General features: G+C 44.0%; 1 long non-coding RNA gene across 1 annotated transcript; it reads right to left on the bottom strand.

Moving 5' to 3' along the window:
- Window positions 1–23859, bottom strand: LOC138844888 (uncharacterized). The gene is made up of 4 exons (XR_011381307.1): window positions 23383–23859; window positions 21982–22463; window positions 5537–5657; window positions 1–2234 (listed from the first exon to the last, which is right to left on the bottom strand). It is a non-coding gene; the product is annotated as an uncharacterized lncRNA (long non-coding RNA).
- Window positions 23860–23870: the final 11 nt, after the last annotated feature.

Raw genomic sequence — 23870 nt, 5'->3', positions numbered from 1 at the left:
TTGAGGTCTTATCTCCATGAAGGGGACCCAGAGGAAGCTATTGGCTCTTGGCTTAAGACCACCCCTGCCCTGGCAGTTGTGGCCTGTAGGGGAGTGAACCAGCTGATGGAAGATTCCTTTCTGTCTCTCATTCTCTCTCTCTTCTCTGTAACTCTGACTTTTAAACAAATAAATAAATCTTTTTAAAAATGTCAGGGAATAAAATTGTTAACAATTTGATATTCATTTTACTAATTCAATAATTATTTATTCATTGCCAATCACACAGCATAACATATTAAAGTTAGAAAAGGGAAAATATGTCATTGATAAGCTAGAGACCATGTCAAAGAACTGCCTGTATAATTTGTACATTTTCATAACTACACAAAATATAAAGCGGTAAAAACAAATCTCTATAAAAATATTTAATCAGTAGCAGCAATTGTTCCCTTCCTTATTACTTTTGTGTATGCTAACAAAAACATTAGCTATTATATTTTCAAATTTGAGTATGCATAATTTTGCTTTATGCTGATCTTATTCATAAAATATCACCTTACTTTTTATTAAGTATTAAAAATTCCACAGGGCAACAGGACTGTACATGCTCTGCTTCTAGTACATGTTTTTTTTCTCAGATTCTGTAAGCTTAGAGCACAAATGTAGCATAAATATATTTGGTGGACTATAAATACTCTGCCATTATTGTTTTTTTTTTTGCCTCCATACCCATTCTTTGGTTTTAATAGACCCTAAAATCATCCTCTGCATTGAGATGACCATATTTCAGAAAATCGTAACCAGCTCTTGTTATTGACCCTCTCCGGCCAGCTTTTCTCAAGGCAAATGCAGTGTTAGAATCTCTAGCAAAGAACTGGAAGGGAGAGATTTCAAGTTACTAAACTTTTAAGTTGAGAAGATTAAATGAACAATTCCATGTAGAGGTGATAAAAATTTTTGCCTATGACCACAAACTCGTTGGAGATGCCTTCAATCGGATAAGAACAGAGCATGTTTGGGAATAGATGAAGTGAACATCATTTTGCAAACATTTACGTTGTTGATCCTCACAGCGCATAGATGATTGGAGAACAGAGACTAATATCTATCCTACATTCTTCCTGAGAAAATAAATGGAAGAATGCATTGACTAAGGCCATGTACAAATCAGCAGAATACCAAAGGTTTCTGTTCAGGCCATCCTGAACTTTCATGTTCTTTGAAGACAACTGGCATTCAAAACCCTAGTAGAGAAGTAGAAGATTTTTATTATTTTATACTGCATATTTGTCAACCTGGAAGTTCTGAAAGGATTTCAAACATTTCAAGACATCAAACAAAACACTCAAGCCATCAATAGATACTGGGTGGAAAATAAATAGAAATGCATTACAAGATATGACATATTGAAACTTCACATCACTATAGATAAAAGAAGGTCCCACAGTTAGCTGCAGAACAAAGCTGGCATTATTTAAAGATGATATGGCCATGTACTTAAAAAATACAGAGGAAATCTAAAGGCAAATTGAAATATATAATGATGCATTTCTTGTTGTCATGGTAAAAGAAGAAAAGTGGTAGAAATAAACACATGTTGTTAATATATGAGAAAAAAAAACATAGACTTGGCCCAAAGAAATCTTGACATTTTGGAAAGAATTAACACCTGTAGAAAATACTGTGTAGGATCTTTTATGCCTCCATCACCTGAATGTTCTCTTTGATTCACTTCTCAATGAAACTCTTGGCCAGGACCACAACCCCAGGCTGCAGCTGATAGCAAAGGGCAATCAGAGCTGGACCTCACTTGTACTTTTTTGCCAAGGCACAAAGAACTGTATCATCCAAGGAAACTGAGAGTTCTGATCCACCCTTTGAGTAAAGGCAGAAAGGTTGGATCCTTGAATATCTAGCATGCTAGGAGTCTTCCAAAATAGAATATGATGCCCACTCTTGGCCCGTGGTTCTCAAATGAATCCTCTAGACCAACACAGCTAGCATCATCTGAGTTGTTGCTACAGATGCAAATTCTCCTCTTTCCCTGATCCAGTTGACAGTTAATTTCATAAAACTAAGTATTGTATGAGCAAAAGTAGTTCTCAACAAGGGTATTTTAGGTAAGCATCTTGATGTCCTTTTACCATCATTTATCTCAATGTGATCCCAGAGCACTTAGGCAACCAGACAATGCCTTCTGACTTGCAGAAATCCAGCAGTTTGCTCTGGTTGAGATAGGGATGATGTTCCACCTGTACATGGACAAAGTAGGAAAATATAGGATTAGTTGAAATGCTAATTTTAATATGAATGGAAATATTCTAAGTAGCTGGATTAAAAAAATAACATGAAATATAACTTAAAATGTCATCATTAATAATATTCTGAAAATAAATTTAATATAATGTCTTTCAGAAAGTTGAAAAAATGACATTCTTCAGAAAAAGCAACTCTATACATCAGATTGTGGTCCCCAAACAATGTTTTCCATTGTAAAGAGAGATGACAAACTCCAGATCTGGGACAAGGAAGGTACTCTTTGACCCCTGAACACTGACAATGCCAAAAATAATAAAAAAAAGTTTTAATAAGTAATTAGAGAATATCTGGGAGGAATGAAAAAGTAGTTTCATAGAAATCTTACTAATAACATTTGGGTAGATTTCAACCTAATAAGGAATAAGGAATGATGAATAAACCCAATTATAATACATAGATTTAAAAAATGAGTTCATAGTAATGAACACATAGAAAAGAAAAAAGAATGATGACATAAAAATATTTGCCCCATTAATGGTGACCATTACAGTAAATTCTTAATTAAAGGGAAGGTATTATAGTTAACCTGGTGTCACAGGAAAAATTCTAGGTTGTGCTAAGTGCAAATATCAAGTAAAAACAGCAAAGAGAGCTAAAATACAATTAATTATTTACAAACCCCAATGAAATAACTAAGGCAAACATTATTCATAAGAACCCATCTATTATGTGAAAATTTGCTATGGGATATTATATCTTTAGTTGAATATTTTCACCTAGCTGATTACTAGTAATTACAAAGGAGAAAAACATATTTCGGAAGAAAGGAGATCTGACTTTTACTAGCTTGAGTTAAGGGCCAAAAGTTACACTATTAATCATGGGACAGGTTATCATTTTGTGCTATTAGAGGAATACAGGATTCTAAGAACATTACTTGCCAAAATATTTAACCTAAATACAATACAGCATTCATATCTAATTTCTAATTTACAGAAATGTGGAATAGAGAAGCAAAAGATCTATTATTGCAAGGAGATGATATGTGAATCCCAGAATAGTTGACAAAATCAATGAGACTATCACAGAAAAAAAAATCTGCCTAGCAAACTTGATGAAAATATATGTTTAGGCCGGTGCTGTGGCTCATTTGGCTAATCTGCCTGCGGCACCGGCACCCCGGGTTCTAGTCCAGGTTGGGGCACTGGATTCTGTCCCGGTTGTTCCTCTTCCAGTCCAGCTCTCTGCTGTGGCCCGGGAAGGCAGTAGAGGATGGCCCAAGTGCTTGGGGCCCTGTACCTGCATGGGATACCAGGGGGAAGCTCCTGGCTCCTGGCTTTGGATCGGCACAACGTGCCGGCCATGGCAGCCATTTGGGGGTGAATCAACGCAAATGAAGACCTTTCTGTCTCTCTCTCTCACTGTCTAACTCTGCCTGTCAAAAAAAAAAAGAAAAAAAAAAAAGAAAATATATGTTTAAACTACTAGTTTGTGGCCAGCGCTGCGACTCAATAGGCTAATCCTCCGCCTGCGGCACCGACATCCCTGGTTCTAGTCCTGGTTGGAGCACCGGATTCTGTCCTGGTTGCTTCTCTTCCAGTCCAGCTCTCTGCTGTGGCCAGGGAGTGCAGTGGAGGATGGCCCAAGTCCTTGGGCCCTGCACCCGCATGGGAAACCAGGAGAAGCACCTGGCTCCTGGCTTCAGATCAGTGCAGTGCGCTGGCTGCAGCGGCCATTGGAGGGTGAACCAACAGCAAAGGAAGACCTTTCTCTCTCTCTCTCTCTCTCACTGTCCACCTGCCTATCCAAATGAAAAACAAAAACAGAAACAAAAGAAAAAAACTACTAGTTTGTCAAAGGTAAAAGAGAAGACATTTGGAGGTCATAATAAAAATTTCTAATATGGACTGGATGTTAAATAACAGGGAGAGTAATTGTTGGTATGCAGATACATGCGTATGTGTCTACTTAATTTGGACACATGACAAAATGTCAACAAGTTTGGATACAGGAGGAAGTATATGAGATATCTGTATCACCTCATCACATATTCTAGATTAAATTTTGCAGTAAAAAGGAGTAAAACTAATATAAATATTAACTTTGTGATATTTATATTTGAAAACTAATGCTGCATAATTATATATTAAATTCATGGACTTTATAATATATTTTCCAATTAAAGGTCCTTACTTGGTGATTCCAAGTTGTTAGAAACTCGGTTAGAACAGGTGACGTGGCACAGAACGGATGTGCTTAAATGACTTGATGGCAGTAAGCAGGGAGGAGAATCTGACTTAAAGGGGCTTCGGAAAAATATGAGCTCTAATCCTGCTATCCTTTTCTGAGGGCTGATTCTGTCCACCACTAGTATCACCATAAATTGGTAGCTTCCTCCCTCTTCCCTAAGCTATTATAATAATCTCCATTTTCCCCTTTATTTAGGTTTCTGCTCAAAACATCCGAAAGCAGAGATACCAAGAGGAAAGATTCAAGTTTTAGAACACAGTGCAAACCCATACCATTTATCTTTCCTACATTCACTATGTCTTTATTTACCACCCATTCCATGCTTTCATGCTTTATTCCTATACACAGTTCCTTCCACAACCTGTTCACCAATCTATAAACCAGGTGACCTTCCATTGCATCCTACGTTGATCTTGGAAAAATACAACTTCTTCCAAGATTTGATTCCTGATTGGTCTATCCTTGATCATCTTTATCCCCCAAGATTCTTTTTCCTTTTTTTATTTATATGAAGGGAACCTGTTTCATGGATTTCATATATATGGTTTTAAGAACAAAAAATACTTTCTACCCACCCTTAAACTCACCTTCCTTCCTCCTTCCTTAGTTATTTTTTCTTTTAATTTTTTCAATGGCATATTTTCAATTTACTTTATAGTCACGGTTTAATCTTTCAGTAAATAAAGAATTCAAAAGTAGTAAGTAGAAAAACCACTGTTCCTCAAGAGTATAATATATATTTTATCTATATATTAACAACAATATAAACAACTATAAACAACTACCAAATCCTTAAATGTCAATTCCACTCATAAACATATTTTTACATGTATTTCAGCAAAAATATCCTCATTTTTTTCCTAAGCTTTTACAAACATAGAAACCATGGACAGCCATCCATGCTCTTCTACATAAAGGCTCTGCCTGTATGATCTTTTTTTTTTTCTGTAAAGTAATTTGAACAAGAGTGGAGATCAACTGGACACCTGGTAGTGGTATGTGCAGAAGGGAGTGAAAAACACAAGGGGATATGGAAGATGTTCACCTGGTTACAAAAAGGCTTGTACTGAGCCCAGGCTTGTTCAGAATCAACTCCAGCTGCCTGAGTTGAAGTTGAATACCCCAATGCACTTGGCCAATCCTGCAACCTTGCACTTTTCCATGGCCTAGAAGGAAACACAGTGAAGAAATATATCCCTATTTGGCTAAATCAATATAAATGGAAGAGAACAGTTGAAAATAAACACTGCCAAGAAATTTTAATGTAGCTAATGGACACTGACTGGCATAAAGAGAAAAACTAGTAAAGAGAATAAGAGAAGACAATGGAAGCAACAAAAAGGATTCCTATGTCCTTGTTAGGAAACTAGAGGAATTATCATATGTGGAGGAGACAATATGCCTGTCGCTACTAATTCTTCCCTCTGTTCCTTTTTGTTTCATCCCAGCATTGCCTTCCTACCCCCTCCACTCCAGAACATTAGCACTTGTCAATAACATGGATTTCTAGATCCAAGAACACATATCCTATTACCCCAAATTTAAACATAAACTGACGTTCCTCTGGTTTCTTCAACACACTCTTGTCTAAGTACTTACCTCCCAGGTGGCACAGATATCCACTGTCAAATAGGACTTTTTCATGTACATCTGTTGGAATAATTCCTTCCCCAGGCTGGAATAGCAGCAGGCATTGTTTTTTATGGTGTCACCAAATTCAATTACTCACTCATGGCAGACACCAAGGTGTATTTATGACTGGAACAACAAACTTTCATGAAAGAAGTAGAGCAAAATCCCACATAATTACAAATTGCATTGCATATGAATTAATAAAGAATGGCATTAGAGTATAGACTTTTTCTCTTCTTTTATGTCTATTATAGATACTTATAACTATTATTTTCCAGGTCCTATTGTGTCCTATTGATGTATGTGACTTTGGGTTCCTCTATTCTTTTCTCTGGAGAGATGTCTTTCACTCACTGTGAAGGTCAATATAGCTACATGACCCTGAACTCCACCAATAAGGTAATCTTGATGCAGGCTGTTCCTCATCTCCTGAAAACCTGTTGATCAAAGGGCCAGCACTTGAATCATAGAGGGTTGATTAAGGCTCTATTTAATAATAATTCTAACATTAAAAGATTTAGAGAAGCTATCAAATGTTAAAGACCATTAGAATGTAATTGCTCCATGGCCATCTATGCCACTAATGAAAAGGCTAAGAAAAAAAATTAGAGAAATGTAGTGGCAAAGTGATTGTTATAAACAGATGTATTTCCTAAGGTTGCTTCAGAACTGTACATATACTCATGACTTGGGATCTGCATTTATGTGATCCAATAAACTACATTATTTAAACTAGTCTGAGTAAATCTTAGATCGTATAGACTAAGTTTCTAAAAATTTATATCAGTATTCTTTAATCACCCATGAAAATGATGGCCATGCTGACAGCTAAAGATAAATTTCATTATGTTAACTGCCTACTTTCAGAGCTCTTAGGAAATGAATAATACAGAGATCAACATAGTCCAGTTGAAGTTTTCTCAATGAATCTTCTAAACTTGGTCAGATGATTTCTGGTCTATGAAAAGTGGACCCAAGCTGCAGTGTGTAAATGATAGAAAGTGTGTTGAATGAATACATTAGTAAAATTTCTTAGTTTACTTCATGTAGTACTAACAAATTTTTCTGCTGATTAGAAAGTGATGAAATGATTGAAAATATTCTCTTTTTTTCAGGTTTCCTGCATCCTATCTACATGACCTCTATCATTTGCTTGGATATTGCTCATAAATATACTTATTCCTGGATAGAGGAATTTTATCAAGTAATGACAATGATCATTGTTTGAATTATGTTCGATAGATTTTCAAAGCAATTTACTAATCTGATCCTGTTTGTAGTGGCTACTGCCTAAATGTTCACCATGAAGCCATAGCTTCCTAAACATTGGACATGGCTGTGGTCCTGCTTCTGCCTAAGTAAGCCTTGTAAAGGCCTATCTTCCCAAATGGAATGCAGCTGCAGTAAAAGCACACAGTTTGGATTATTACTAGATATTGCTTTAAAGAAACTCCTTATTGTACTCCAAAGGGCATAGGAGATGAGCTAGGAACAACATGACCACCAGGAGCAACTTGAACTTTTGCTTCCCATCATAAATATGTCATATAGTGTTTACCTCACTTGCTTGTGCCTGCTTGTTATTGTTTTACAATGATTAGCCCAGCTGTACACTCCTGCTTGTTGTGTTACTAGTTGAACCCTAGACTAAATAATAAAAAGTGCTGGCTGGAGCCATCTAGTGGCTCTCTTCAGATGAAGATGCCATGTCTTGGCTCATCATTCGAAACTCCACACCTGTTAACCATTAAACTTGATGAGAATTAGCATAACTTATGTTTTTATAATTGAGTGGAAAATACTTTGAATACTTTAATATTTGTGCACACAATTTAAGACCAACGTCTATGTCATGTTCAGCATGGGAAGAGCTCTTATGTTACTCTCTCTTATGATAAAAGCTGCAATTCATAGTGAGAAAAAAATAAAATTACTGAAGTAACCCAGAAAGTGATCAACACAATACTTTGATTACAGTTCTATCTGGTTCCATAATCTGTATTGCTTGGGTTGAGAAATAGAAAGGTAAAGGGACTTTACTTAAAAGATAAAAATTTGAAGACAGCAATCATTAGAAATCCATATTCACCTTCTGTTCATGATACTGGACGTTGTATGTTAAAATGTATGATTTTTTAAAAAGATATTCCAAATCTCAACTTTTTTTTTGACAGATAGATTTAGACAGTGAGAGAGAGAGAGAGAGAGAGAGACAGAGAGAAAGGTTTTCCTTCCATTGGTTCACTCCACAAATGGCCACTACAGCTGGAACTATGCTGATCCGAAGCCAGGAGCCAGGAATTTCCTCCCAGTCTCCCAGGTGGGTGCAGGGGCCCAAGCACCTGGGCCATCCTCCACTGCTTTCCCAGGCCACAGCAGGGAACTGGACTTGAAGAGGAGCAACCGGGACTAGAACCCGGCGCTCATATGGGATGCCGGTGCCGCAGGCAGAGGATTAACCAAGTGAGCCACGGTGCCGGCCCCCAAAATGTATGATTAAAATCACACCAGTCAGAACAATTCCTCAATAACTACTGAACAAATTATATGATTATCATTCCCACATATTGTGTTTCATTAATTATCACACCTGCCCTGTACATACATTATACTTCTGAAGTGTAGAATATGTCTTCTCTCTTCACAGTATCATCTGCAATCTTGCTTCAGATGGCCAGACCTACTTCCTCTTCATTTTTGTACAAATGAGCAGAATCAATGTGGTGGCCTCCAGCATCAACAGCTATCTTAGTGGCCTCCATAGCCCTACTCTTAGAGATCTGGAGAAGAAGCATCAGTATTTGGAGACCCATGTGATTGGAAGTAGTGTGGGCAGATAAGTGACCTTTATAAGAAGCGATTTTTTTCATGTCTTGGAATAATTTTACATTTTGTGAAAATGTGTCCATCTCCCTTCTCCTGGATCTTCCCTAATTAATAGAAAGAACTAGACAGCTCGAAATCTTCACATAGGAAACCACATTGATCACTGGTGTCCAAGGTCCTTGGGAACAATGCCAGATTTATCAATTTGTTGGAAGGACTCACAGGACACAACAGAAAGTTAATTTCATGATTGTTAATTACTTACAGAGTGAGTTCACGAAAGAAAGTTAATATAGTGGTAAATGATAAGTGAAGTATGGAAAACTACAGTACCATTGTCAGAGTCCTCATCCAGTGAAATAAGCGGAATACATCAAATTCTGTTAGAATTGAATTTGACAACATATGGGAGAACTTATCTGTAAAGAATGTTGTTTATTTTTTTTAAAGATTTATTTTATTTATTTGATTTGAAAGATTTACAGACAGAGGTAGAGAGAGAGAGAGAGAGAGAGAGAGAGAGGTCTTTCATCTGCTGGTTCACTCCCCAGATGGCTGTGATGGCCGGAGCTCTGCTGATCTTAAGTCAGGAGCCAGGATCTTCTTCCAGGTCTTCCCACACAGATGCAGGGGCCCAAGAACTTGGGCTATCTTCTACTGCTTTCCCAGGTCATAGCAGAGAGCTGGATCAGAAGTGGAGGAGCCTGGACTAGAACCAGCACCCATATGGAATGCCAGCACTTCAGGCCAGGCTTTACCCTGCTGTGCCACAGTACCAGCCCCCAAGAATGTTGTTTATTTAGAGTCTCCATTTTAAAAAATTTTCAATGAGGATTGGTTACATAGACAAACTATCAGAACACACATAGATTTCAGTCTCACAAATAAGACCTCCACTCTCTGCACAAGCATGTTAGCTATAACCACCGCCCTAACAAGTTAGGGAGTGGGGAACAATATAGAGTCCCTGATACCAGTCAAAAGCAAGTTTGAAAACAGGCAGTTCAATGGATAGCATGGTATTGTGTTAATTCTTTTAGACAGAGCTATTCTGTCTACACACACACACACACACACTGCTAGCAGTAAATATGAATACCTAAATGATATAGATTTTTTTAAAAAAATTACCTAAATCAAGTAAGGCATATTAAGTCTGAGTTCATTTCTTAAATCCAGAGCAATTCTTTTTAGGGAAGATACAAACAGCAAAATTCAGAATTATTGGCTTTCTCACATTGGATGAAGATTTAAAACTACATTTGTTAAAGGGGACTAGACTAATTAATATATTTTCTATTTATTTGAAGAGTTTGAGAGGCTTTTTAAAAATAAAATTACAATGAACTACAGACTGGATCCTACTGCCCTCTTAATCCCAGTTCTCTGCTTTGCCTTCATGTGAGAGTACTCAGAGATTTACCAAGGCTGACCCTGCCTGGTGTTCCCATCCTTCTCCCTCCTTCATGCCACATTGCTCTGCCAAGTAACCAAGTTGTCTCACATGTCTTCACAATACTCTTTGATGATTTCCTTAAGTCTACACAAGAATCAAGTGGAAGCTCAAATCTGAGGTAAACAGGCCCAACTCACACAGTTAAGTAATCAGAGGACAATATCAGTGTTCAAAATTCCCCCTATTTTCTCATTTTAACTTCATATGTCAGTAAGTACCATTTTACTTTAATGCTTGTTAACAAGAAATGATAACTGAGTCTTGCCTTTATTAGGTCCTCATTTCGCTGATAAGATACTGAATTTCACTTCAGCTTCAGATGCGGAATGAGGCAAGGCAGGCAGGGAGAGGTGGGGAAAGACTGTGGACCACCAGTGTCCTGATGGGAAAAGGTGTGGGACAGACAGCAGGAGCCACACCAAGCCCAGCCAGGATGCATCATCCCTGCAAGGTGCAGCCTCCCGGGTTTGACAATGAACCCCTGGCTCAGCCACTGGGGCCTGAGAAAAGACTTTGCACACGATGCTGATTGACACCAACTTGTGTTTCCTGAAATGCCATGGAACTGACCAACTCACCACTGATTAGGATGAGCACTGGTCTGATCAGTCACAAGGTCACAAGTAGGCATTGTGCAATAGTTTCCAATGAAGAAAGATTGATTACTTGACAGAAGATGTGTGAAAATTCATGTCATGTGGATAAATGGTCAGGAATATTCTTCAGTGGATGCTTATTCATGAATAGGTTTTATTTGTTGCTTCTTATTAGGAAGGCAAATACTAGGGAGTGGACACTGTGGCTTAGCAGGTAAAACCACTGCCTGCAGTGCCAGGATCCCATGAGGGTGCCAGTTGGAGTTCCAGCTGCACCACTTCTGATCCAGCTCCCTGCTAATGCACCTGGGAAAGCAGCAGCAGATGGCCCAAGTCCTTGGGCCCCTGCATCCATGTGAAAGACCAGGAAGAGGCTCCTGACTCCTGGCTTCAGACTGGCCCAGCTTGGGCCATTGAGGCCATTCAAGTAGTGAACCAGCAGATGAAAGATCTCTCTCTCTCTCTCCCTCTCCCTCTCTTTCTAAATCCCTCTCTCTCTCTCTCTCACACACACCCTCTGTAACTCTGCTTTCAAATAAATAAATAAATAAATAAATAGATAGATAGACAAATAAAAGTTTTAAGTGCAAATACTGTGTGATGCACAGAAAGGAAAGGAGGGAGAGACATAATTCCTCCACACAGTGTTTATGAGAGCTGAAAAACTGGGACATCAATGCATTAACGTATAGGTCAGTGAAAGCCACCCAGGCTGGGTGTTCTTCCTAACAGGTTAAAATGACTACCCCCACTGTCAGTTGGCCTGGGTTCAAGTCCTGACTCTGCCACCTATCATAGCTTCTTCCTAATATGTACCCTGGGAAACTGCAGTGGTTGCTCAAGTGGTTGGGTGCATGTCAGACACATAACCGACCTAGATTGCATTGTCAGTTTCTGGCTCTGGCCCCTGCCCAGCCCCAGCAATTGTGGGCATTTGGAGAGTAAGCAGTGCAAGGGAGATCTCTCAAGTCTATCTGTGTGTGTGTGTTTCCTGTCTCTCTCTGTGCCTCTCAAAGAAACAATTTTTAAATTTAGAAGTAAAAAGTAAAAGCCACCAATGTCTGGCATAATAAAGAAACAATCTAAGGAACACAAAGCATTGTCAAAGAATGAGCCAACCTCCACAGTAGCTGGTGATCCAGAGCCAGCTGTATTAAGACAGGGAACTTCTGGATCTTGATATCTGGATCAAGAGTGACCATGCCCTCCAGATAGCTGGCCCCTGGAGGGTGCCAAGGAATCACAGGGACTGTGTACAAAAGCAGTATCTGTGTGTGCTTTTCTGAGGTGAAGACTCCTATTGTTGATCCAATTTGAAACACGCCCTTGATCCAAGCACATGTGAATTACAAAATACAAAGACAAGATGCAAGGCTGGTGGGGAGGAAGGAACAACAGGTAGAGGGTAGAAGGCCCTTCCATCAGGAAGTCTGTTATGAAGCTGGGGGTAGAGCAGAAAGGGTGGGGGCAATCATATCTAGGACACAGTCTTAGGCATTATAACACTAGGAGGAGAAAGCCATCTTGAGGGAAGCCAGATCTGGTAGTCATGGCAGAATGGTGGGCAGGACAGAAGAGACTTTGTATTTTCAATTGCAACTCAATTGTGAAAGCTTCTTTCTCTCTGGTGGTGGCACGAGGAATTTTGTGGGGCTGAGATTTAGCACCATAGCTGCTGGCTGGTCACATGGCCCTGGTCACAAGAGCACCTGCTGGCGGTGAGAGGGGCCCAGTTACCCAGCTGCCACCTCATTGTTCCATGCCTTCTGTACTCTGCTCTGTAAAGCTGGGGCCACCCTTGCAAACATCACCAGCTCCTTGGCCATCTGCTTGGTGTGAGGCTCCACACAGAAGAGGTGGAGGTGGGGAAACTGCAGGGCTGGAAGAGGAAGAAGGCACTGGTTCCTTCTAGTTTGCTTTCCAGCAATGCTGTTCCCTGCATTGGCTACTCTGGGTTAATTTTTTTAAAAAAGGATTTATTCATGTATTTGAAAGGCATATTTACAGAGAGGCAGAGGAAGAGACAGAGAGAGTCTTCCATCCATTGGTTCACTCCTCAAATGGCTACAATGGACAGACCTGAGCTTATTTGAAACCAAGAGCCTGGCACTTCTTCCAGGTCTCCAAGATGAGTGCATGATTCCAAGGACTTGGGCCATCTGCCACTGTTTTCCTGGGTCTTAAAAGAGCTGGATTGGCCATAGAGCATCCAGGACTCAATCCGGAGCCCATACGGCATGCCCATACTGCAGACAACAGTTTTACCAGCTATATCACAGTGCTGGCCCCTACTCTGGGACATCTTCCTGTATGCTATGCCACTCCTGCTTACTAGCTAATAACTTTGCTCTTGTTGGAAAGGCTTACATTTTTAATCAGTGAATTAATATTTGAAGGCAAGACAGAGACAGACTGACTGCACAATCCACTTGTCCCTCCCTAAATGATGAGCCAGGTCAAAGCCAGGAGCCAGAACTCAATCCAGGTCTCCAGAGTGGGTATCAGGAACCCAGGTACTTGAGCCATCACCTGCTTCCTTCTGGAGTGCAGTTAGCAGGGAGCTGGAATCAGAAGTGGTGCTGGGACTGGAACCCAGGCACTGTGGAGTAAAATGCAGGTGTCTTGAGCAAAGGCTTAAACTGCTGCACCAAACCTCTACTCCAGCAATTCTTTCATTAAGTTCTCTGTTAAAATCACAGGTGTGGTTTCTGTCTCCTGCTTAGACTGTGGACTCTCAGAGCAGAAGAGCATTGAGATGCTGAGTGTCACAGAAAGGAAAGAGAACGTCAGGAGGAGGTGAGAGGGAGCCCCAGCAGAGGGGGACAAGAGGATGCTACAGAGAGGTAGCCAGGAGAGGGAAGGCCATGGAGCACAAGGAGCCCAGAGGACATTCTAGAAATCACCTGCCTCTGCTTTGCCTCCCCTCCCTCCACAGCCTGTAGCACAACTCTGCATCAGACATAGGTACTGGGAGAATTGTGGGAGATGATTCTTAGTTTCCAAGATCTTTCCAGAAGCTGAGAGACTGACTGATGCCAAATATTAACTCATTTAGGTTTTCCTCAAAGCTCACAAGTTCTCAGGTGTGCAGAAATTAGCAAGTTAAACAACATTCTAGGTTTATTCATTCAGCAAGCAGTGGGTGGAAGGCCTTCTAGACATGCCACATTTTTTTTTTTTTTTTTTGACAGGCAGAGTGGACAGTGAGAGAGAGAGACAGAGAGAGAAAGGTCTTCCTTTTGCCGTTGGTTCACCCTCCAATGGCCGCCGCTGCAGCCGGCGCACCGCGCTGATCCTGGCAGGAGCCAGGAGCCAGGTGCTTTTCCTGGTCTCCCATGGGGTGCAGGGCCCAAGCACCTGGGCCATCCTCCACTGCACTCCCTGGCCATAGCAGAGAGCTGGCCTGGAAGAGGGGCAACCGGGACAGAATCCGGCGCCCCAACCGGGACTAGAACCCGGTGTGCCGGCGCCGCAAGGTGGAGGATTAGCCTATTGAGCCACGGCGCCGGCTGACATGCCACATTTTTTACCTACTTTCACTTCACCAGGTTTTAGATTCTGAAGTTGCCAAGAAACTTAATTGCTACCCCAGGTTCTCTCATCTTTACCTCAGCTTAGTTCATCTCCCTCCACTTTCTTCCTTTTTTAATAAGCAAACTGTCCTTTCAGAGACATGGACACATCTCTATACCATTCTCTATTTGCCTAGTGATAACACCACCTTTTAATTTTATATCAACTGACATGAAAAATAAAAGCCTATTCCATCTTTCACAGACAGAGATGCTTCTCTTGACCTGTCTCAAAAGCCCCAATTTCTAGGGCTGGAATTGGTATCACTGAGTCAACTGAGCTCATACAGTGCTTGAGATCCTCAGTCAGCCTACATTTGAGGACTAGAGTGATGCTTCTAAAACAATGTCCCTTCAAAACTGACTGACTTAGTGGAAAACACACTGGCACTGGTTCTAGTCTAATGAGCTACTAGTTAACTAAATAACTGCTGATTAAGTCCTATGGGCTTAAAACAATTTGTAATTCCTAGCAGGAAGTCACAAATGTTTAGTGTGTTATTGTGTAAAGGAAGAAAGTTTTATTACCAAGAAATATGCTCTCTAATCTTTAAGAGACTTACATAAATACATGCACTTCACTCTCAGATTAGCTCTAGGAGTCTCTCCTAAACCCAGTCTTTAAATATGTCTCTTGGTTTCTCATGGCTCAATAAGAAAACATCCCATTTTTACCCAAGGCTATTTAATAACCTCTTTAAGTGATTCTACATGGTTGGAATGTATACTGCATCATTTAAAACTCTCAATATGAAACTACCCAGATAGTCTCTTGGTTTCCACTAAAAAGTTCTTAAATAAGCCAGTACTCTAAAGTTTAAGTCGGTCCTTGAAATGCAGTCTTTTGTTTTTCTTGTTCTGTTGCTAAGTGTGTTACTGTTTCCAACTTTGTCCTTTATACCTTCTAAAAATAAAAGTACTTTAGGAAAAGTAAATTTTATACTAATCATTAGGAATGCCTAACACTGAAATTATGAGATTACTTAGCAATAAAAGGAAGCAAAGAAATGAGAATCCAGCAGAGGTTAGGGCTCCTTAATGAGAACTATTTCCTTGCTGTAGACAGAACTTCTTAATGAGTTAAACAGAGTACAAGAGACAAAATTTTAAATGTAAGAGGGCAGTCATGTCACAGAACAGCCTCTGAAAATAAACAAGGAGAAATTCCAATGTGTGACATAAAAGTGAATAATTCTGTTGAGATTTTAAAATTTTAAAAAGATGGCTGGTGCTGCAGCTCACTAGGCTCATCCTCCGCCTGCGGTGCTGGCACTCCGGGTTCTAGTCCCGGTGGGGGTGCGGGGTACTAGTCCCGGTTGCTCCTCTTCCAGTCCAGTTCTCTGCTGTGGCCTGGGAGGGCAGTGGGGGATGGCCCAAGTGCTTGGGCCCTGCACCTGCATGGGAGACCGGGAGGAAGCACCCGGCTCCTGGCTTTGGATCAGCACAGTGCCAGCCATAGCGGCCATTAAGGGAGTGAAAAAACAGAAGGAAGACCTTTCTCTCTGTCTCTCCCTCATTGTCTATAACTCTACCTGTCAAAGAAAAAAGAGAGAGAGAGGGAAAGAAAGGCCAAGCAAAGACTCAAACTCCTCTTTGAGTTAACCTGAACAGTGAAATACAAAAGAAATAATGAAACTCATCAGTTTTGACATTGTTTCTCAGGGACATTTGGTCCACAGACCTTAACCCAATTAATCTACCAACAAATATGGTGCAGCACCGGGTAAACCAGACACCAATGTCCAAAACCCAAATGAAAGATGACATTTTGTAGAATTGCTGTAAATCCAACACACAGCTTTTCAGACAGACCTAGCTCCATTCCTACCTTCACATGCAAGCAAGGTGAAGGCACACACACTATCGATCTCCAGGTTACACTAACCCCAGTGCTCAAGCCTGTTTCCCCCAGGAAATTTTCAACTAGTTGGGGCAGGAGTTGGTTTTGTCAATTGCACCTTACACTTAGGAAGTACTTGGTCTTTGTACACATAATTTCATTTGATCACAGTAACTCTCTAAGGTCCCAAGAGTAGTAATATTTCCTATTTTATTGTGGGCAAACAGCAGCCAAGTGACATGAGAAGCTCACCCCAGGTCACTCAGCTCATAAGTGGAGGAGTCAGGAGAGAAGCAGTCTTCTGACTCTTAGTTCAAGAGCAGGAACATTTTTTAAGCTTGTTACTACAGAAAACATCATATATACACTCATGAAGAGACTACTACAAGGACTTTCCAGAGCTTCAGCAATGGTTAATTATAGCAGTTGCTGCATGGTTACCCCATTCTGAAATAAATTTCAGACCTCCTAACATTTTTTGGATCATTTCAATATAGAGGTTCTTTCTGTGCCTCCGCCTTCATTACATTTAACAAGGAATACAGATACATGACCAGTACATACATACTGATGGCTAGGATTTCACCTATGTTTTAGACATTATTACCCAATTCTGAATTTTTAAAATGATTTATTTATTTGAAAGGCAGTTAGAGAAGACAGAGAGAGAGGGAGAGGGAGAGTGAGAGAGGGAGGGAGAGAATCTTCACCTGCTGGTTCCCTCCCCAAAGATCACAACAGCCAGTAATAGGCCAGGCTGAAGCCAGGAGCCAGGAACTTCATCCTGTTCTCCTATGTGGGGGGCAAGGTACCAGGGATTTGGGCCATCTTCCACTGGTTTTCCAGGCACATTAGTAGAGAGCCAGATCAGAGCTGGGGCAGCAGGGACTTGAACTGGTGTCCATATGGGATGCCGGCATCACAAGCAGTGGCCTAACCTGTTGCACAATTTCAGCCTCTACCCATAGGAAAGTTCTCCCTAAAATATTCAAGGTCATACAAATTTCCCTCTTAAAAACCATTTTCTCCTTGATTGCAGAGAAAAATTCTAATAATTCCTGGTGCCTAATAGTTGTACAAGGATACAATTGCAAGTGTCAAAAATTCAGCATTATCAAGCTCTTCTGCACGAGCAAGGAATAAGGAGAACACCGCTGTGAAAACCTGTATTCACTTAAGCAACCCAGATATGCTGGTAACTTTTCAAGGAATGCACAGAGGGTGAAGGAACAAATGTACCTTAAATATACTGAAATTTTTTTTTTTTTTTTACAGGCAGAGTGGACAGTGAGAGAGAGACAGAGAGAAAGGTCTTCCTTTTTCTGTTGGTTCACCCCCCAATGGCCGCTGCAGCCGGTGCACCACATTGATCCGAAGCCAGGAGCCAGGTGCTTCTCCTGGTCTCCCATGCGGGTACAGGGCCCAAGCACTTGGGCCATCCTCCACTGCACTCCCGGGCCACAGCAGAGAGCTGTACTGGAAGAGGAGCAACCGGGATAGAATCCAGTGCCCCAACTGGGACTAGAACCCGGTGTGCTGGCACCGCAGGCGGAGGATTAGCCTATGAGCTATGGCGGCGCCAGCCTATATACTGAATTAACAAGAGAATTCTCCCTTTCCTGCTTTCATTGAAATAAGTCCTAATAAACACATTATTCATCCATAAAACACTTTTATTCAAAGGAGAACCACCTGAAGGCTTGGCTTGACACTGAGTTGAATAATACATCATGTTTCCTTTACCTTGTTAGTGAATAATTTTTCTAGCAAAACATAATTTTTACTCTCCTTTTATGCTATACATTTCTGAGCTGTTTAAAAGAGAAAATCAGAAAACTCTCCCTGAATAATCACTGAGCTATGTGGGTGTTTTTTTGTTGTTGTCACTAAAGCAGTGATTAAACAGCCTAATATCTACTATCAATTCAACATATTTAAATATTTAGAGATCACAGATCTATCCATGGATATGCAATGATCATCAAATTTCCAGAATCAGTAACTGAATCTGAATTATTACTGTCACACCAATAAATTGAATCCCCAAGGCCAATACATCTTCGCTGTCTCTCTCAGGGCACATGACACTACCACATACCTGGGGACAGTGAGGGCCAAGTACCTGAGTGGAGCAGCACCAGATGTGATCCACCCAGGCATCTCTCCCAGCACCTTGCCCCATGGTTTTTAAAGAGCATCTCGAAAGGCTTGCTGGATCAATGGAGCTCCAGTGGTCACATGTATCAGTCACACATCAATGCATTCTTAAACAGATTGGTTTATATACTGCTAAAGTGAACCTTAACCCTCAAAACATTTGCTTCTGATGGTGTTCAGGTTATCTTGCCTACTCAATCAAGATGCTCTGTCAAACTGAATTTACAAATTCAGTATAGCAAAACAAGACAATCAAAGGCAAGTACATATTGAGAGAGAGAGAGAGAAAGAAAGAACTGCTCACAACATTACAACATAACCTTGACAAGTGTAGAGACTTCTGCTGACTTCTTCACTGCTGCACCTCCAGCCTCTGAAAGCGCCCGGCACACAGTAGGGTCTAAATAAATATCTGGTGAAGAAGCAAACTGCTTATTAAGCATGTTCTCTCTCTCTCTCTCTCTCTCTCTCTCTCTCTCTCTCTCCATCGCAGGACATAAATCACAATCCATCCGTGGAGCGCAGGAGCTCCAACTCAGCTTCATGCTTAAGCCTGACTCTGCCAAGGGCTCTAGGATTTGGGATTAGCAACTGTTAAATAGAAGTAAATTTATACCCCGGACACTAACTGGCTAATCAAGCACGGGCCTGGGGCACATCAAGAATAGGTAAGCAAAAACTTCCAATCCTTGTCTCCATGCACGCAGGCTGTGTCGGTGCCAGCAGCAACAAGTCAGTGCTCCTGGCAAGTCCATCAAAATTAAATCTTAAGCTTTTGGAAAAAAAACTAATACGTTTATTATGCTCCTTCAAGCTTAGAGTCTTAACTATATGTGGGGAGGGCCTGTAATTACAATCAATTACTTATGACTTGGAAGTACTTATAAAGGCATCTGCCCTTTTAAGAAACATTTGAAGAACCAAGCATCAGCCTGTAAAGCTGATCCTGGGGGCAGCAACAAATCATAGACTTGGGGTCAAACTCTGGCATCTCTCTCTCTCTCTCTCTCTCTCTCTCTCTCTCTCTCTCTCCCTCTCTCTCTCTAGGAAAAGAAGAACTGCCACCACCTGTCCTTGATTTCCTGACTCTGCCTAAACAGAGTAGCCACCTCTGAAACCCGTTACTGCTCAGTGTGGCCAGGTGGTGATGGGAGCCAATGGTCATCCCAAGGCAGCGGTGAAAGAAAAAACAGGAAGGAACTGAAACAGGAGCAGAGATCTGTAGCTCATGAGGGTGATATCATCAATAATTTCCTCAAGTGTCACTGAGTTTCATGGCATGTGACTGGCAGCCTTTGTGGACAAACTACAGGCTAACTGTACTCAAGTAGCTTCTTTGGCTCCAAAGCCTGTAATGTAAGGGTCTGAATATGATTCGTTCTTGGACAAAAAAAAAAAAAAAAAAAAAGGTCAGGTGCACTGATACCTGCTGGGGACCTGTTCTGGGCAAAGACGTCTCACTAAGCTTCAGGAACACAAACAACATGTAGACACCCGAAGTGCTTCTAAATGCACAAAGTGTTTTCACACACACCATCTCACTTGACCCTCACCAACTCCAAGGGGTGGGTGGCACCGCACCGCTCAACAGGTAAAGACAATCTTAGAAAATGTGTCTTCTGATTCGCTAAGTAAATCCTCCTGACGTTCACAGTGCAGAATCTTAGTTGTGGCTCAATGAGGAATCTCTGAAGACACACCAGCCTGGGCAGGTTTAACCCTGTGAGTAGGACAGAGGAGCCCCAGCACAGGGGCGCAAGCACGCTTCCTCCATCAGGAGAGCGAGTCCTGCCTCGTTAACAACAGTGTTAGTACCACCAGTGTGCCTCTGTAACACCGCCATGTTGGAAGGACAGATGTGGCAGTTGCCTGTGATGGCACACTCTGTAGGCAAAAGACAAAATCAAAAATCTTGGTCGCAAAATTCTACTGGTGAATTCACCCTTTGGGAAGAGCTTAGGTGACACCCTAGGGAAAGTACTAAGTTAGAGGGAGCTAACTGTCCCCTCTACACCCACTCTGATACCAACAAACACACCCTCCAGGGGTATTTTTTTTTTTCAAAACCACAGAGAAAAGGTAACCTGTTGCTTTAATACATAAGCCCATCTCCCAAAACACCTGTTCTCCCAGTTTCTTTGTCTTTCGACCTCCACCCTGACAAGCTGATGGAGAGGTATAATGGAGTCCTATCTTTACAGCCATTTACTACCCTATTGATGTATTTATGATTCTCTGCTGCCTTTCAGCCTGAATCTTCACTGTCTTGGGAACAAAACATTACACCAATCGCCCAGCCTAGGGTAAGAAGAGGCAAGTCAGAACCTCCCAGGAAGACTGCAGCCACCCGGTCTCCCTGAGCCTGTCCAGGGTTTGGTATTTCAGGTCATTCTTGAGTCGCTCCGTTTTGTTGACTAATGTTAAACTGACTTTTCACAAAAATATTTAGCCATGCTTATTTACATCACTGCACCCGCAGCGCACACAGTAGGCACATAAGTGTTGAGCACAGTGCCTCGGGTAAGGAGAAGGGAAGGAGGTTCCAAGACCTCCTTCCCCCAACACGTGAAGAGTCCAGAAGAGTAAAAACCACAACCCGCTCTGCCTCCATGCATTCCTTGTGACCTGAAGCCATGCAGCTCCTCTGAAAAGGATGGCACAAACATGCAGTCAACTGTGCAAGGGGCGATTCCAGGATAACCAAGAAAACACCATTCTCCTAAGTCTCTCTCTCTCTCTCTCTCTCTCTCTCTCTCTCACACACACACACACACACACACACACAGAGTTTCATTTAATAGCTTTAATACCGGTCACTGCACAGCAGAGACTTCAGGGACTGACTGCTGTCCCCCACTCCTGCCTGTCACCCAGGAAAAGCAAGGACAAAGAGCATTGAGAATCGAAAGCCACCTTGGACACCCAGCCCTTGGTAGCGGTGGTCCAGGGGCTATGCCAGCCCAGAGAGAAGTGGCAGGGACAAGAAGGTTGACAGCTTTGGGACGATGCTGTCTGCAACTGGGCGACTTCCAGGATCATCAGTAAGCCATGCTCATTGTGCAACTTCAATGCAGAGAAACTGGGTGTGATTAGCAAACATATTCTTATCCGTTTCTGCATTTTTAAAGACCTCATTTGTGCAAGGCTCCACCCTAGCAGTTTTCTCCTCCTCGCTTATCACATGGACAACCTGCTCCCTCTCCTTTGCAGTAGCTGGGGGTGGGAGGGCGGGAATCCCCCGAAGGCCGGGAAACGCGTGGGGTCTGGCGCGGGGGTCTCAGGTCGGTTGGTTCTGCCCCCGGGCCTCGCCCGAAAGGCTCTCGGGGCGGTCGAGGAGAAAACACTGGCTGCACGGCACCGGTGAAGCCCGCACCTCCCCGGGCCCCTGATGGCGCGGACCCCCAGGCTCACCTGACCACCTTGGGGTGCTCCAAGGTCTCCACGTGCCTCAGCACCGCCACCTCGCGGATGATAGAGAGCGGTATGCTTTCCTCGCTAGTCAGCACCTGCATGTGCTTCAGCGCCAGGAACCGGCCTCCATTCTTGAGGAGTGGGCCTTGAACACCTTCCAGTAGGCGCCCTCCCCGATCTCCGCCATGTACTTGTACTGCTGGTCGACGCGCTCACGCTGTCCTTCTCCACGCCGCCTGCACGCCACGGCTCCCCGGAGCTCGGTCCCACTTTCCTCTGCCCCGCCGGTTCTGGCGCGGGCTGGCACAACTCTGGTGCCGCCGCAGAGAAACTCTGCATGCCGAGCCTCCGGGGAGCGAGCCAAGCCTCCGGGGAGCGAGCCGAGCCCTCCTCTTCCCTCCCCGAAGCGAAGTCCTCCGCACCGACACCGAGGCGATCACATATTCTCCACCGGAACGCGTCTCGGTCCGCGGTCTTTTCGACTGCAATGAGGGAAAGGAGGACAAGGAGAGAGGAGGACAAGTCAGACCGCCCGGGGGCCTGCCCGGGGGTTCCTGCAGCCTCCCCTCCTCCACGGCGCCCCCACGCGCACCCAGCCCTCTCCCGCGCCGCCCAAGCCTGCCTGGCTCCTCCCGAGCAAAGCAGGGTCACTTTCTCTCCCCGCAGGGCTGCAACCCACTGCGCAAGGCGAAGCTGCAGGGCCCCTCGGGGGTGAGCGCGCCGCGCGGGACGCAGGGCAACGGGAGGGGGCGTGCGGAGCGGCCCGGAGTACCGGGAACCCAGGGAAGAGGAGGCGCCGGGCGTGTCAATGTCCTAGTCCGAGCTGATACCTCGCGCGCCGCGCCGCCCGGGGGCCTGGACGCGGGTGGGGACCTCCCGGGACCCCGGAGCCCGAGGCCGGGCAGTGTGCGAGAAGGGGTGGTCACGCATCTGCTCGGAAATTGCTTCCTTTCTTTCTCTACTTTCAGTTTTTCTAAGGGGGAGACCTTTAAAGACGCGGCGCACACGTACGTGGTCTCGCTGGGGGCCCGAGGCGTCTGGGCCAGGAACGCAATCCTGCCTCCGACTGCCAGGGACCTCCCTGGTGGAAACACCTGGAGAACCAGCCACCTGGTCCGGGCGGATTGGGCTGCTCCGGGGTGGGTGAGGCGGGGAAGGGGCAGCCCCACGAAGGATGCCCAGGGTGGGGGCGAGGGGCGTCCTGGAGCCCGGGTCCCGCGTGCAGCCCGGAGCCAGAGCCCTCCGCACAACAAAGCCCCGGAGGGGTGCCCTCATTTTCCCGTCCTCGCAGCCGCGCTCCCCCGCCAAAGGAGCTTCCCTCCCCGGCGGCCGCCGCGGCCTCAGCTGGGCCTTCACCGCGCCGGCCGCGCGTCCGCACTTCCCGGGACACCTCGGCATTACCTGCCCCGCAACCGCGGGCCCGCTCGCCTCCGGCCGGGATTAAAGGAGCAGCGGCAAGGCGGTGCGACCTCACGGCCCGGCGTGCGGGCGGGGCGGACCGCAGCGAGAGCGGAGCCTCCCACACGCACTCCTGTCACAACTCTCCCAGCCAGCCCAGGAAAGCGCCCCTAGAGCCCGCCGAGGGGTCTGAGCCTGGTCGGGGGCCCCACAGGTAGCGGGGGAGCCGCCGGCGGCCGCCGGACCAGCCCCTCCCGGCGGAGTCCGGCCCCGTCTCGGCCACGAAGGAAGCCTCGGGGACGTCCCGCCACTCCCGCGTGTGCGCACACGCACAGGCGCCCACGTGCACCCGGGCGGCCGCGCCGCGGGGCCCGGGGCTGCCGGGCGGGGGCCACGCATTCGAACGCCGAGGTCTGCGCTCCCGAGAGGACAGACCTGCAAAGCGAGGCGTCCACGCGGGGCTGCCAGCAGGAAGCCTGCGTGAACGTGTG

Source organism: Oryctolagus cuniculus, chromosome 13 (genome assembly GCF_964237555.1).
Source record: "Oryctolagus cuniculus chromosome 13, mOryCun1.1, whole genome shotgun sequence".
Taxonomy (NCBI): Eukaryota; Metazoa; Chordata; class Mammalia; order Lagomorpha; family Leporidae; genus Oryctolagus; species Oryctolagus cuniculus.
This window is presented reverse-complemented; position numbering and strand designations above follow the sequence as displayed.